Here is a 13,790-nt window from a genome sequence, read left to right as displayed (position 1 = left end):
AGATCAATGTCTTGTAATATCTTGTAAAATGACAAGTTCTCATCCATGGAATGGAACTGTTATATTGTCATGTTTGTACTTTTGATTTCCCTTTCTATGTTATGTGTTTTTTTTTAGACACTGATTGAAGAACAAGAGTGATGTAATGGTAGTTGTAAACATGAAATGTATTAACTCTTTAGTACTTTGATGCGTAGATTACATTCTAAGGGAAATCAATGGAAAGATTGTGTGTGTTTTACCACGCTGTACTGTCTTGGTCCACACATGACACATGAGATGACCACTCCTTCATTTCATGCTAAGAAAGGTATATATGCATGCAAAAAATATTTACCCTCCCACAAAATACTTTAGTAAAAAATAATAATGACAACTTTTTTTTTTTTGAATAATAAAATTTATAAATAATGGGCAAAAAGTACAAATGGTACTGTACTCACAAATCATAATTAAGTATAAGGGGTACTTGACTCATGCGGTTTGTCCTAACAAGCCAAATATCATATAAAAAGATAGGATGTTTCGAGAAAGTCTTCGTTTTTCGTTTCCTTTCCTTAAGAGTAAAGAGGTGATTTGTTACATGACCTGGATGGATGCTAGCAAGAGGTTCCGCAAGAACTAAGGCCAACCCTAGTCAACAAGCTGAAATGAAAAAATCATTTCTAATAAATAAGGTAAGCTTCATATATATCTCCAACCTAGGTTAGTGTGGCTCGTCAGACCGCCACTTACTTACTAAGCACTTGTTCTATTCCGGCCAAGCAACCAAAGCCGGGACGGGGACCTATCTTTGGTGGGAATAGTGAAAGAATACATGAAATCCAATTCTACATGATAATACAATCCATTGGATTAGAAATTCACTCATGTAAAATATAAGGACCCGTGTTTTTTCTTTCTATAAACCACTTTTATGATAGACTTCTAATAATTTCGTTAGAAACCTCATCAACCACTAGTACTTTTGCATTGAAAATAATGTCATTTCTAGCTCTCGAAATCGACCACACTACCGCATGCCACACCGATAAAAGGCCCTTGAGTTGCTTTTTACCATAACCATTTTCAAAACAAAACATTTGTAGCAACAAAAGATGGGTCAATAGGCACCACCGAACACATATCAAACCAATTTAAAATTCTATACAGGCACAAAATTGCACGTAAAGGGGCATGACCCAAAAAGGTGCGTCTCACTTTCCCTCTCCATCGGGCACCACACACATTTTGAATCGGGGCCAACACGAAAAGCAATTCCCCCTCCCTAGTTGATAACCGGTGAAAGAGGAGTTTCCAAGAGAATACTATGACTTTTGATGGGGCAAGACTTTTCCATAATTTACCCAAGTCAACCAAAATACCCGAATCCAAAGAAATACGGGGAAGAGTAGATTCAGATAAATACCAATAACAAGAATTAACGTGAACAATAACCAGTAGAGAAATCGGAAATAATAACAATTTATTTATCTAAAAATATATATAAGAAAACTAAGTCTGACTTATGTTGACGTGTCACCTTTAAATATACAGTGTTGGTATTTTCTATATATTTATTATTAAATTGATCAATAAATATATTTTTGAATTGAAAGTTAAAACATATAAAAATTAGTTGATATATTATTTGGATGAAATAAGATTAACATTGCTTTTTATTTTTTAAATTTTGTATATTCATTACAATATTATTGAATAATGCAATACTATTCAAGTTCAAATATTATACAAGTATAATTTAATCAGTCATCTCCCTTTCTTCCCTCTCTGTAATGTATATGTGTGTTTGTACGTGTAATTTGACCTAGGACATGTTAACATTAAGTTGTCTCCTTTTTATTCATAATATTATATATGGTGCATTTGTTTCAACTCGTCTAAATTTATTTATGGGAATAACCCTTTATAAAATATGATGAGAGTTTTATTGCTATAGTACCTTTTAAAAAAAGATGTTTGGTTTACAATTAAAATATTCTTGAGAATTGTCATAATATGGAGGCCAGGTTATTGGACAGTTACACTTACACCTAACATCCTAAGCTATATATTAAAAGTTTTTTTTTTCAAGACATACTAAAAGTTTAATATATTAAAAGACCCGTGCATAATATACTAAAAGTGGACCGGTGCATAATATAAAGTTACTCCCGTGGACCGGTGCGAATGTACGGATCTTTAAACTAGTTTAATATGTTACGTACCAAAAAAAAATTTAAAAAAACTTTAGTGTTCCAAATATATAGCATTAATTAGTGTTATTGAAAAAAATAAGAGTAATTGACAAAGAGTACAATTGACAAATCTTATCTTTAAAACATCAAATGGAGAGTTATTTAGAAATACTAAATCTGACAAAACTGAATAAATAAATAAAAAAACGAGGGAGTATTTGTTTTGCTTATACTCACAAATAAAATGTAATAACCTTGTAACAAAGTTTTTATTTAATCAAACCTTGTAAGAAACATGAATATATGTCATATTTGTCCATATACTCTCTAAAAATTATACAAACTTAATTGGAAACAAACACACTCTTAACATTAAACTATTTCTTTTGTTGAACCAAATACATATTATTTTTGGTTATATTTAAGGTGGGACGAAGTAATATTTTTTATTTGTACTAATCCACCCTACACTAAATTTGTCAATTTATGCAATCCAACCAAATTTAACCTAACCCAACTCACAAGCTTTATCACTCATATGAGCTCTAATATATGTGAGTTAAAACTGACCTGGTCTACGGGTCCTAATGTTTCGAATAAAATGACACAATCAACTGGGTTAATTAAAAATAACATTAGAGACATAATCAGTGAACCTCAACCCCCACCCTACAAATGTCCAAAATTATGACACCATAGACCTAATCAAAGACTAGTTAAAATGAATAGAACTACTTACATTATTATAAATAAAATAATTTTTGTTATACGGACGAAATGGTAAAACCATCATAAACTCACACATATAAGTGAGAAAGTCGGAATTCAAACCCCTGCCATGACATCCGGTCTAATAATTTCGGTAATTTGAGTTAGAACATGTGAACATATATTGACATATGTCATTCTTGATTTTTGATATGTCTATATTTTTTCTTGTTTTATAGTTTTCCCTCAGTTTTTTTTAGAACAATTTATGTTAATGTAAGTAATTAGTTGTTACTGACTTAAGTCATTAAATTTGATATAGTAGTCAGAGATTTAAGTAGTATGATAGAGATCCCGAGTCCAATCCATTTTAAACAACTTATTAGTCCACTTTTTTTAGCATTTTTTTATCAATTAAACTAGTACTCGTAGTTTATCGGTCCACTTCTTAATTCATCACTTCAGTTAATCTTTTAAAACAGGTGCAAAATTTGAAATCCAAACCTGTTGAAATTAATGGGCGGCGTGATAGGTACGGAAAGTGGGGGGAAGAAGAACACACATAATTAAGGGGCTGGGGGCCTACACCTACACCTACACTACACCGCATGATTTTTCCTCAGAGGTGGAAAGTTTCCCACATGGACTAAACATACTACGTGGGAATACAAAAACCGGTACACACTGCGTTGGGCCCAATCTGTTGTTTGACCTGTCCTCACTCCTCAGACATTTTAATACCTATCCAGAACAACCACATGTCCACATTTACTGATGTTTTTCCAAACTATTACTTTCTTTATCCTAAAACTTTAGTCTTTTTAGAGTTTTGCACGAAGATTAAAAAATATTAAAAAATATAAGTAAAATTATTTTTATCCTTACTTTATTAAAAAAGAGAAAATATATTTAATTAATATTTTAACTTTAGTAAGATTACAACTGGTAAAATATTAGTAAATGTGCATTGGTTTATTAAAAAACAAAAGTTTTCGGACAACACTAAAAAAATAAAAAGACTAAAGATTTGAGACGGAGGGAGTAACTTCACAATATAAAAGACAAAAATTATACCATACCCTGACAATATATAAGCAAAAATCAAATTATACTCCCTCCGTGACAATATAAGTCAGAAACGTTGAATATGCAGTGAACCAAAAAATGTGATTTTTGCTTATATATTGTCACGGAGGGAGTATAAAAGAGACATATCAACTTACACAGATCAACTTACACATATAATGTTCATAGTACCTAGATCAGAGATGATCGCGCCGATATTCCGATGCTCAAGTCAGTATGAGTGTGAAAATCAAAGTTTTTAGAGAGTAGCGCGGAGCCAAGGTTGTTGTTGGGCATGATTAATGCCATCAATGGTTGTCGGAAAATGCTGGAGAGTCATAATAAGCAGTTAATGTTCATTATTTCAGTGGCCAGCCGTTACAATATGGATGGATATTCTGACCGTTGCTAAATAGAAGCCTTTGTGGGCTGTCCCGCTAATGGGTCTTGCTCGACGGTCCAAAGAGGAGTTTCCTCAGCGTTTGAATGAAACGAGTAGCTCAACTTATTTGAGATAAAAGGTAAAATGAACTGATGAGTAAAAATTTAGAATATAAATTATGGGGAATATGAAAATATTAACACTAACGACTAATTATTAACTTTGACAGTTTAAAAAATAATAATTATTTGTATAGTCTTTAATTTTTTATCCATTCATATGAATAAAATAAAACAAGGCTAATAATATACTCCTTCCGGACACGAAAACTGTTTACGCGGTGTTTAAGAAATTTAGTTAAGTGTAGTTAATTTTTTTGATTTAATGCAAAACATGAGTTAAGTTTACTATAATACCCATTTTGAAAAATGTAAAAGTGTAAGGACTCGTTTGGTACATAGGATAGAGGAGGAGTGCTAGCAACACACTCCAATAACAAACACACTCTAACACACTCTCTTCTATTGGTTAAAATTTATATGGGTCCCATAAAAGTTATATGGGTCCACATTTTTTTATGGGACCCATGTGAATTTCAACCAATAAAAGAGAGTGTGTTGGAGTGTGTTTGTTAAAGAGTGTGTTGCTAGCATTATTCTAGGATAGAGACATGATATGATAAAAAGCTGGATAAGAATATGTTAGGATAATGATAGGATAACATTTATCCTATCATGTGTTTGGTACACACATGATAAGAAAGATGCAACATTTTTTTAAAAAAATATTTTTCAATGAATTAATTTCATATAATTGTAAAAAAAAAAAACATTGACACTACTAAAATTTAAATTTAAGCACTAAAATAAATATCAAGTTAAAATAACACACACAAGTAGACCATTTCCAACAAAAATAAACTAGAAAAAAGACTATTTTTTCTCAAAAAAAGTGTAAAATAACATATACAAGTTAGAAATAAAAAAAGGTTGGCAAGACAGTTTGGTTTTGAAATCAAAACTTAAAATAGGTTTGGAAAACTTACAGGAATATATTAAAAAAAGAAAATATCAACAAAAAAGAGATGAAGAAAATGTAACGAAAAGAATATATAAACCATAAATGACAAATTCCACCGATAAATGTTAGAATGTTGCAGCCAGCGGGAATCGAAGGAGGATTTTTATGTTATCCTGTTGGTAACCTAGCTAAAACTAAGGATTAAAATAACAAAGACTCAATAGGATAGAATTAGTGATACTGTATGTTTAATTTATCATTTCCTATTGATGCACCAAACATGAGATTTAAACATGAGATTTAAGTAGGATATGATAGTTTTATTATATTCTGTCTCCTTATCATGTGTACCAAACATACCCTAAAAGTAAAATAAATAACTAAAATAAAATAGAATTAAATAAAGATATATTATAAATAGTAGTATTAATTAGTTTAAAAATAATTAACTTTTACTTATAATCGTAACCAAAATTTGAATTGATTTTTTGCTTCTATTTATGTCCGAAGATTATTATAAACTCAAATGTCTATTTCCAGCAGTGAAAGGAGAATTTAGCAGTCCAAATTTTTGAGAGGAGGACAATTATTGAGAGCCGTTAGATAGAAACAAAAATACATCATATGCCGCGGATCTCGGAAAGAATCTATTAACACTTTTAGCCAACAAAAAACCAATATTCACACAATCACACGTGGTATGCTTAATTACAACTTTTCAACACCAAATTGTGTTTGATAAGAACTAGTACAATTAATTTGTTTTTCACTAAATCTAGTTACTTACCGTTGATTACTCCACAAAATTTAAGAAACCAAGTCGAATCTTAAAGCTCTCTATGCTCCACATTGACCATAGGTTGGAACATTATATGCATGCATGTAAATGTAATGATTAATGAACATTAATTCATGACATATTAGTATCAAACACTACTACTCCCTTCTTACCATAATATATGTCACTCTGGATGAAAAATGTGTACCACAATATATGCCGCTTTACATTCCCAATAAAACATTAAATGTTATTTTTTCTATTATACCCTTATTTATTTCTTCTCTTCTTTCAATTCTTCAATTTATCTTTCCCATATAATTAATGAAGGGTAAATTTGTAAACTAACTCATAATTTCTCTTTTTCATACAACATTCATTACATTTCTTAATATGCGTAAAAGTGTGTCAAAACAACATACTCCCTCTGTCCCGATTTATAAGAGAAAAAAAAAACACACTTATTAAGAAATGCATTTAATATTCTAAAATCTATCAAAAACATAATTTTGTTTCCAAAAGTACCCCTATTAACTTATTCCATAAAAAAGCAAAATCATTTAATATCCTACTCCTAATTTCTAAGTACCCCTAATAATTAATTGTTTTGGAAAATATAACAAGGGGTATTTTTGGAACTATAAAATTAAATTGGTCAAATTTGAGTATTTTCCCTTATAATTTGGGACAAAAAAAATGGTCTTTTTTCCCTTATAAATCGGGACGGAGGGAGTATATTGTGGTACGGAAGAAGTATTTTTTTTTTATAATAACTATCAAGGGTGTACGTGAGCCAGATTGGGTTGGATTTGACCAAAATCCAAACCACATATGGTACTTCGGGTTGAATCTAGTAAAATAATCACCATTATAACTTTGGGTCGGGTTGGGTAAATCCACTAATTTCCGAGTTGGATTGGGTTGGGTAGTGGGTTACCCGAATTATTTTTCTATTTTTATATATTAAATATCTAAATATCGAATCATCATATTTTTTCATAAAAATAACTCCATCAATGTATTTTCAAGAAAAATATTGTAACTTTTTTTCACTATAAAAAATAATCACTCATTTTTTGTGTAAATCCACTAATTTAGGGGTTGGATAGTGTGCTATCCAAATGATTTTTTTGTGTTTTTTTTAATATCAAATGACTAAATGATGAATCACTATATTTGTTTATGAAAATTATTCAATCATTTATTTTTAAAAAAAATAGTGCAATGAATTCTCTCCTGGGCAAGTTGGTTTGGAGTATGCACCAAAATTGTGTCACGCTTTGGGTCCAGGTTTTGAGATACAAGTATTTGAATGATGACATGTTTCTTACTATTACTAAAAAAAACCTGGCTCTATTACTTGGAATGTTTTCATGAAGGCTCTCATGGCCCTCAAGGATGGTTTTCAATATCGTTTGGGCGATGACAACTCTTCCTTCTGGTATACGAATTGGTCGGGCATTGGCAATCTAGCGAACCAAGTTATGTATGTAGACATCCACGACTTGTGTAACACCCAAACCCCTTAACGCGAATTTATTAAATATAAATAAATAAAACACTTAAGAACATTCAAGCGTCACATGTTATAATACAAAACCACGGCATAATTAAAATCATGCTAGCACAGTGGAATTAGAAACGAATAATTAACATAGTGCATATCATACAATAGTCATAATTGTTCACACAATATCCCTAGGCTCTAGGCCATATCAACAAAGGATATTATGTTTACAACCCAAAAGATAGGATTAGCAAAGTTAAATATGTCATCATGGGCTTAATACAATCCAATCGAATAACCCGACCCGGTAAAACCTAATCAGAGCAATTTTATACAACCCATCAAAAAGATATATATAATATATCTAAGGAGTAGTCTACGCTAACTCCTCACCAAAAAGCGCACTACCACGAGCACGAGCAAGCCCTCTAACTCTGATCGGGATCCTCAACCTGAGAATCTGAACCCCCAACGGTTCAGCACATAACACAAAGCATGAGAGTTAGATCACATAATCAAATACAAGTGCAAGTAAAAGAGTACTTAAACACTTCTTCTATAATCATGCATATATCATACATTCATCCATATTCATCAACAATCTACCATTCAATTATAAGTACATAAACACATATAATCGAATACTCACACAATCAATTATCACAATTAGCCAAGTATGTGTCACATATCACTTATCACATAAATGTACACATAACCTAATGCATTCTAATGCGTCAACTTCATGCAATGTCACCCTAGACATATCTAATGCATGTGGTACCGTTTCGTCTTTATTAGAGTATCTCACCTCTAATATTCGTCTTTATCGGTTAAATATAATCCGATATCCGTCTTTATTGGAATATCCAATATACAACAACAAAATTCATGAATGCATGTATATGTTTTTCATGAATTCACCAACAATTATTTGGCATAAAGCTCGTCGTTTATTATGTGGAACACTATCCAACATACGTCATTATTAAGATTAACAAAACCTTAATATTCGTCATTTACAACATCATACATGATTAACAATCGTTATAAGCATCAACAAGCATCAACAATCATCAACAAGCATCAACAATCATGTAAGGATACCATTAAACCATGTTACAAGTGCCTAATTACACTTACAAACATCAACAAAAAGTTGCAGGTCCAGTACTGTTCGCTAAGCGAAGGGTAGCGAGCCTCAGCGAACGTTACCAGAGGAAGGCTAACTCATAGCGAGCTCCAGCGAATATCAGTGAACTATTCGCTGAGCGAAGGCTTAGCGAGCCTACGCGAACAACGCCAGAGAGACACCTGCTCGTGGCGAGCTGCAGCGAGCTGTGGCGAGCTGTTCGCCACACGTTCGCTGAGCGAAGGCCTAGCGAGTGTCTCCTGTCAGGACAGTTCAAAACTTGCGATTTCTACACCAAATCACCCAAAAATTCCATTTTTCATGTTATAAATCCCAAAAGAGTTTGTATTCCCACATAGCAAACATAGATAAACACAAAAGGACAGTCCATTTCTCAGATCTACCTCATAAACATCGAAAAAGTAAAGATTGACACCTTTTCATCAAAACTCTCAAGAACACAAAGTTCTTGAGTTTAATCTGTTCTAAAACTCGTTTTTATCCATTATTTTCGTTCATTAATCATGTTAAAAGCATGTTAAACATATCAAGAACCTTAGAAACGATTTCCATCAAGAAAATCCGATCTAAGCTAAAACGAAAATGGGGTGGAGGAAGTTCGGGTGAGGAGAAATCGACATTCTCCCCTTCCTCGGGTCACCCACGATTAAGGAATCTACTCTCATACCTGGATTCGAAGAAAACTCGATGAATGATCTTTGATCGGAGGGCAACGTGACTGCAAGTATACAGTCGTGTCGTGTAGTTTTAAAAGATATCGAACCCAAAGGACCAATAATCGACCTACCGTATTCTAGTGTTGCTTTGTAAATCTAAGGCTAATGATTTAAAGTATTTTGATTAATTAAATAATTAAAATAAGAAGAATAAATATTTTTTTAGATTTTTTATATGTAAATAAAATATTGCTAGGATGTGCTATTAGTTGCTTCAGAGGGTTCAATGCTTAATTCGTGCTAGACAAACTGTTAAATTTTTGAAACTATATTGATTTAAAAATACCAATCTCAGCTCTCGCAAATCTTGACTAGTATTATAAATTATAAAGGTGGTGCTTAACTCTCGTCCTCACACCCGCTAATAAAATACTCTTTGAAAAGCAATATAATTTAATTAACTCAAATCCCAACTCTCGTTGCGAATTAGATTTAATGTTCAGTTTTTACTATCTAGTAGAAATCTCACGCTCTCGCTCTATTGATTTTTACTTTAATTAATTCTCACTCTCGTGACGAATTATAGTCAACGTTTAATTAAAAACTGCTTAAGAAAATAAAACCGTTGTCAGTTTTCAAGAATTATATTTGATTTAAAAACACTAATCTCAGCTCTCGCAAATCTTGACTAGCGTTATACTTAGATAAAATAAATGCTCAGCTCTCACGCGCTCACTTACCTATATAAGTACCTTTGAAAACCAATATAAAACTCATCAATCCTAAATAGCTCTCGCGGACTTTAGAATTAACGGTCAGTTTTAACTATCTGGCCCTAAACCTCAACTCTCGTCAATGTTGGTTTATTGCCTTTAAAACAATCCTCACTCTCGTGACGAATTATTTGAAAACGTATTTATTTAAAACTGGTGGTTGAAAACTATTAAGCACGAATTAACTACCGAACCCCTATTAGCTACTAACTACACATCCTAGCAACGCTAAATTTAGCTAGACATTACTAAAACTAAAGACATAAAAATAAAATAAGCAAATAAATAAAAAGACATAATAAAAACAAAAATTAAAAGCATAAAATAAAAGCAATAAAATAAAGACAAGAAATAAATAAGACCATAAAATAAAATAAGAACCTGAAATAAAAAGGCCGAAAGTACGGACGCCGGGAAATAAAAAAAACTTATTAAATTCTCAACGGAGAATAAAATAATACTAAACTCTCAACTTTAGAGAAGAGAACCTTGTGGTACTAAGCCTAGTTCTCAATTCTCCAAGTCAAGTGTTATGTTTTTGAGTGAAGAGAACTAGCCTATTTATACTAAAATACAAGGAGGAAAAGACAAGAACTGGCCGATGTGGGACTTGTAAAAATTCTTCGCGTTGCCGTTGGATCACATGGATGGCTGTGATTTGGAAGGAAGTGGCGAGGGCCACTTGGTTGCAGCTGGCGGGCGCCATCTTGGGCCAGTTGGCGGGCGCCATCTTGGGCCAGTTGGCGGGCGCCATTTTGGCTTGGCTGGCGAGCTGATTTTGTGGGCTGCACATGTGTGGCCCAATTGGCTGCACATGTGTGGCCTTTTTGTCCATTTTTGCTCCTTTTCGGTCCGTTTTCGCTCCTTTCTTCAACTCGTACACTTTTTATCGGTTTATTTAAAATATGAGAAATAAGTAACTATTTATATAATAAAACTTCGGAATCGAAATAAAAACATATAAAATATAATAGTAAATTAACTAAATAAATAACATATTTTTAGGTGTATCAATCTTGAATCTCTCCCTTTTCTTCTTGCCCTAGCTCCCAAGCTCTCCAACTCTCTCAAGAACACAAGAACTATGAAAAATGAAATGTTTCTCCCTTCCCTCATGGCCATATGGGCGCCCCCCTCACACACACAAGGCCCATTGGGCCTCAAGCCCAATTGGCTCGGCCCAATAACACATTAACTCACTCTACTCGCTTAATAACTAAGGTACTCGATAATAACTTTAGTTATTAACTTAATTAAAATGCCACGTTAAATAAAATATTTTAACACATAAAAATAATAATTTGAAAATTGGGTCGTTACAACTTGCAAATGAGAGTTCGAGATGTTTATATTGATGGTAAATGGAACTTTAACTTGCTCTACACGACAATTCAAGTGGACGTCATGGACCACCTGAAATTGCTCCCTGTTTGCTTGAATTCTCAAGTTGTTGATCGTTATACTTGGAAAGGGAACCTAAATGGGCTTTATACTGCCAAGGACGATTATTCCTGGCTTAACCGTTGTGCTTTTACTGACAATGCCACAAATGATATCACCTGGAATTGGGTTTGGCATATCCCAGAACCGAAGAAGATAAAGTTCTTTATTTGGACAACTCTCCATAATGCCCTTCCAACTAAAACTATGCTTTCCCATCGAGGTTTGCTTCAGGTTAACTTGTGTCCTAAATGCAATATTGAAGAAGAGACAACCTTACATTGTTTAAGAAATTGTGAGTTCATAAAGTGTTTCTGGAAAGCTATCGATTTTGTGGACCAGACATTCTTCCAGGGTGATAATTTGTATGGATGGCTGCTTTACGGCGTAGATGGTCCATCTAGTTTTCTGCTTCTAGCTGCAGTGTGGTGGATTTGGCGCGCGAGGAATCTCCTGTGTATGGAAAATGAGGTAACCTCTTACTTTACTCTCAGGACGAACACCGAGAATTTGGCTCAGCTGCTAAGAACGTGTTTTCTTAAACCCAACATAAGTCTAACCATTACAATGGTTCGTTGGAATGCACATGGTGGTATCGGGATGATTCTGAATGTTGATAGGAGTAGCATCGGCAATCCAGGTATCTCTGGCTTCAGAGGTTTGATTCAGAACTCTGACGGGGCGTGGGTGCACGGTTGTGCTGGAAATATAGGCTTTTCGAATATCCTTCATGCAGAATTATTGGCAGTGTACCATGGTTTAGTTTTGGCGTGGGAGCTGGACATTAAGGATTTGTGGTGCTATTCTGACTCCAAAATCGTGATTAAGCTGTTATCTAATCATGTAAATGAGTGGCACCATTATACAGCGATTATATATAACATAAAGGATCTTCTCACTAGAAACTGGAGGGTTAGATTGGTGCATACTCTTCGGGAGGGGAACACTTGTGCAGATTTCTTAGCCAAGTTTGGAGCTCGCAACCCTGAAGCTTATTCTCCTATAGCTGTTCCGCCAGATGGAATGAGTCTTCTCCTACTAGTTGATGCTAGTGAGACTATTTTTTCTAGATAATTTTCTTTTTGTCTTTTCCTTTTTTCTTCATCTTGTACCAAAAAATATTTGTTTATAAAAATTATTTAATCTTTTTTATTTTCGTAAAAAATAGTAGAACTCATTTTCAATATAAAGATATTTAATGATCGAATGACAAAATCTTTAGTATTTTCATAAGAAATATTTCAAAAAACGTAACATTAGTGGGTCAATGAGTTTTTTGGGTTGGGTCCGGTTTTACCCGAAGTCCGATTTTTTTTAATGGGTTTTCGGATTGAATTGGGTGAGTTTGACCGGGTAGACCGGATTTGTCCAATCTATGTACACCCCTAATCAACACTAGTTAACTACAACATCCATCTCACTTATATGTCAGGTTATTTTCAAATCATATACATAAGGCAAAATTTGCTAATTCTTGGGCTTATGCCCTCAGCTATATAAAAAAAAATTTGCTAATTCTTAATAATTGACAAAAAACAATAACACATTCCCCTTCACCAAAATTTAAAAGCTGAATATGGTCAATCTGGATCCTCAGCTGCCTTGCTCTATGCTGCAATGTCTGCTGCAAATATGACAACAGTTGGATTCATCTAATGGCCAAGATATAAGATTAAAATTGGAATCAAATCTTTATGCTTACAATAAGGAATTTAATTAGTAAGGGGCTAGCACGACGGAGAAAAGAGCGAAGCTGTGATTCATGGCACGGTGGTAGACGAAGCTTCAATCCATGGCAGCACTGAGAACTCAATTTCTAATCCTCCAACAGACCCAACCTTGCTGGATTTCATTTTACATTCCAATTTCTAGTTTTTTCTAGTTTAAACTTTGATGAACTTACTTTCCAATTTATGAATTTCGGTTATGTTAATCTCTACAAAAACTAACACCTTAGTTCTATAATAGCTCTATGATATCAATCTTTGGTTTGATCCCATAGTTATACGAAATTCCCTAATTTGTAGATTATGTTATGATCCATTGGTCCACTTTGTTTTGTCTGCATAATCAAGAGGAGAAAAAAAAAAAACAGAGATGCAAGTTGTATAGAAAATATGGAGTTGAATAAATG

The sequence above is a fragment of the Trifolium pratense genome, linkage group LG5 (genome assembly GCF_020283565.1).
Source record: "Trifolium pratense cultivar HEN17-A07 linkage group LG5, ARS_RC_1.1, whole genome shotgun sequence".
Taxonomy (NCBI): domain Eukaryota; kingdom Viridiplantae; phylum Streptophyta; class Magnoliopsida; order Fabales; family Fabaceae; genus Trifolium; species Trifolium pratense.
The sequence above is the reverse complement of the archived record's forward strand: the minus strand, read 5'-3'. Positions refer to the sequence as shown.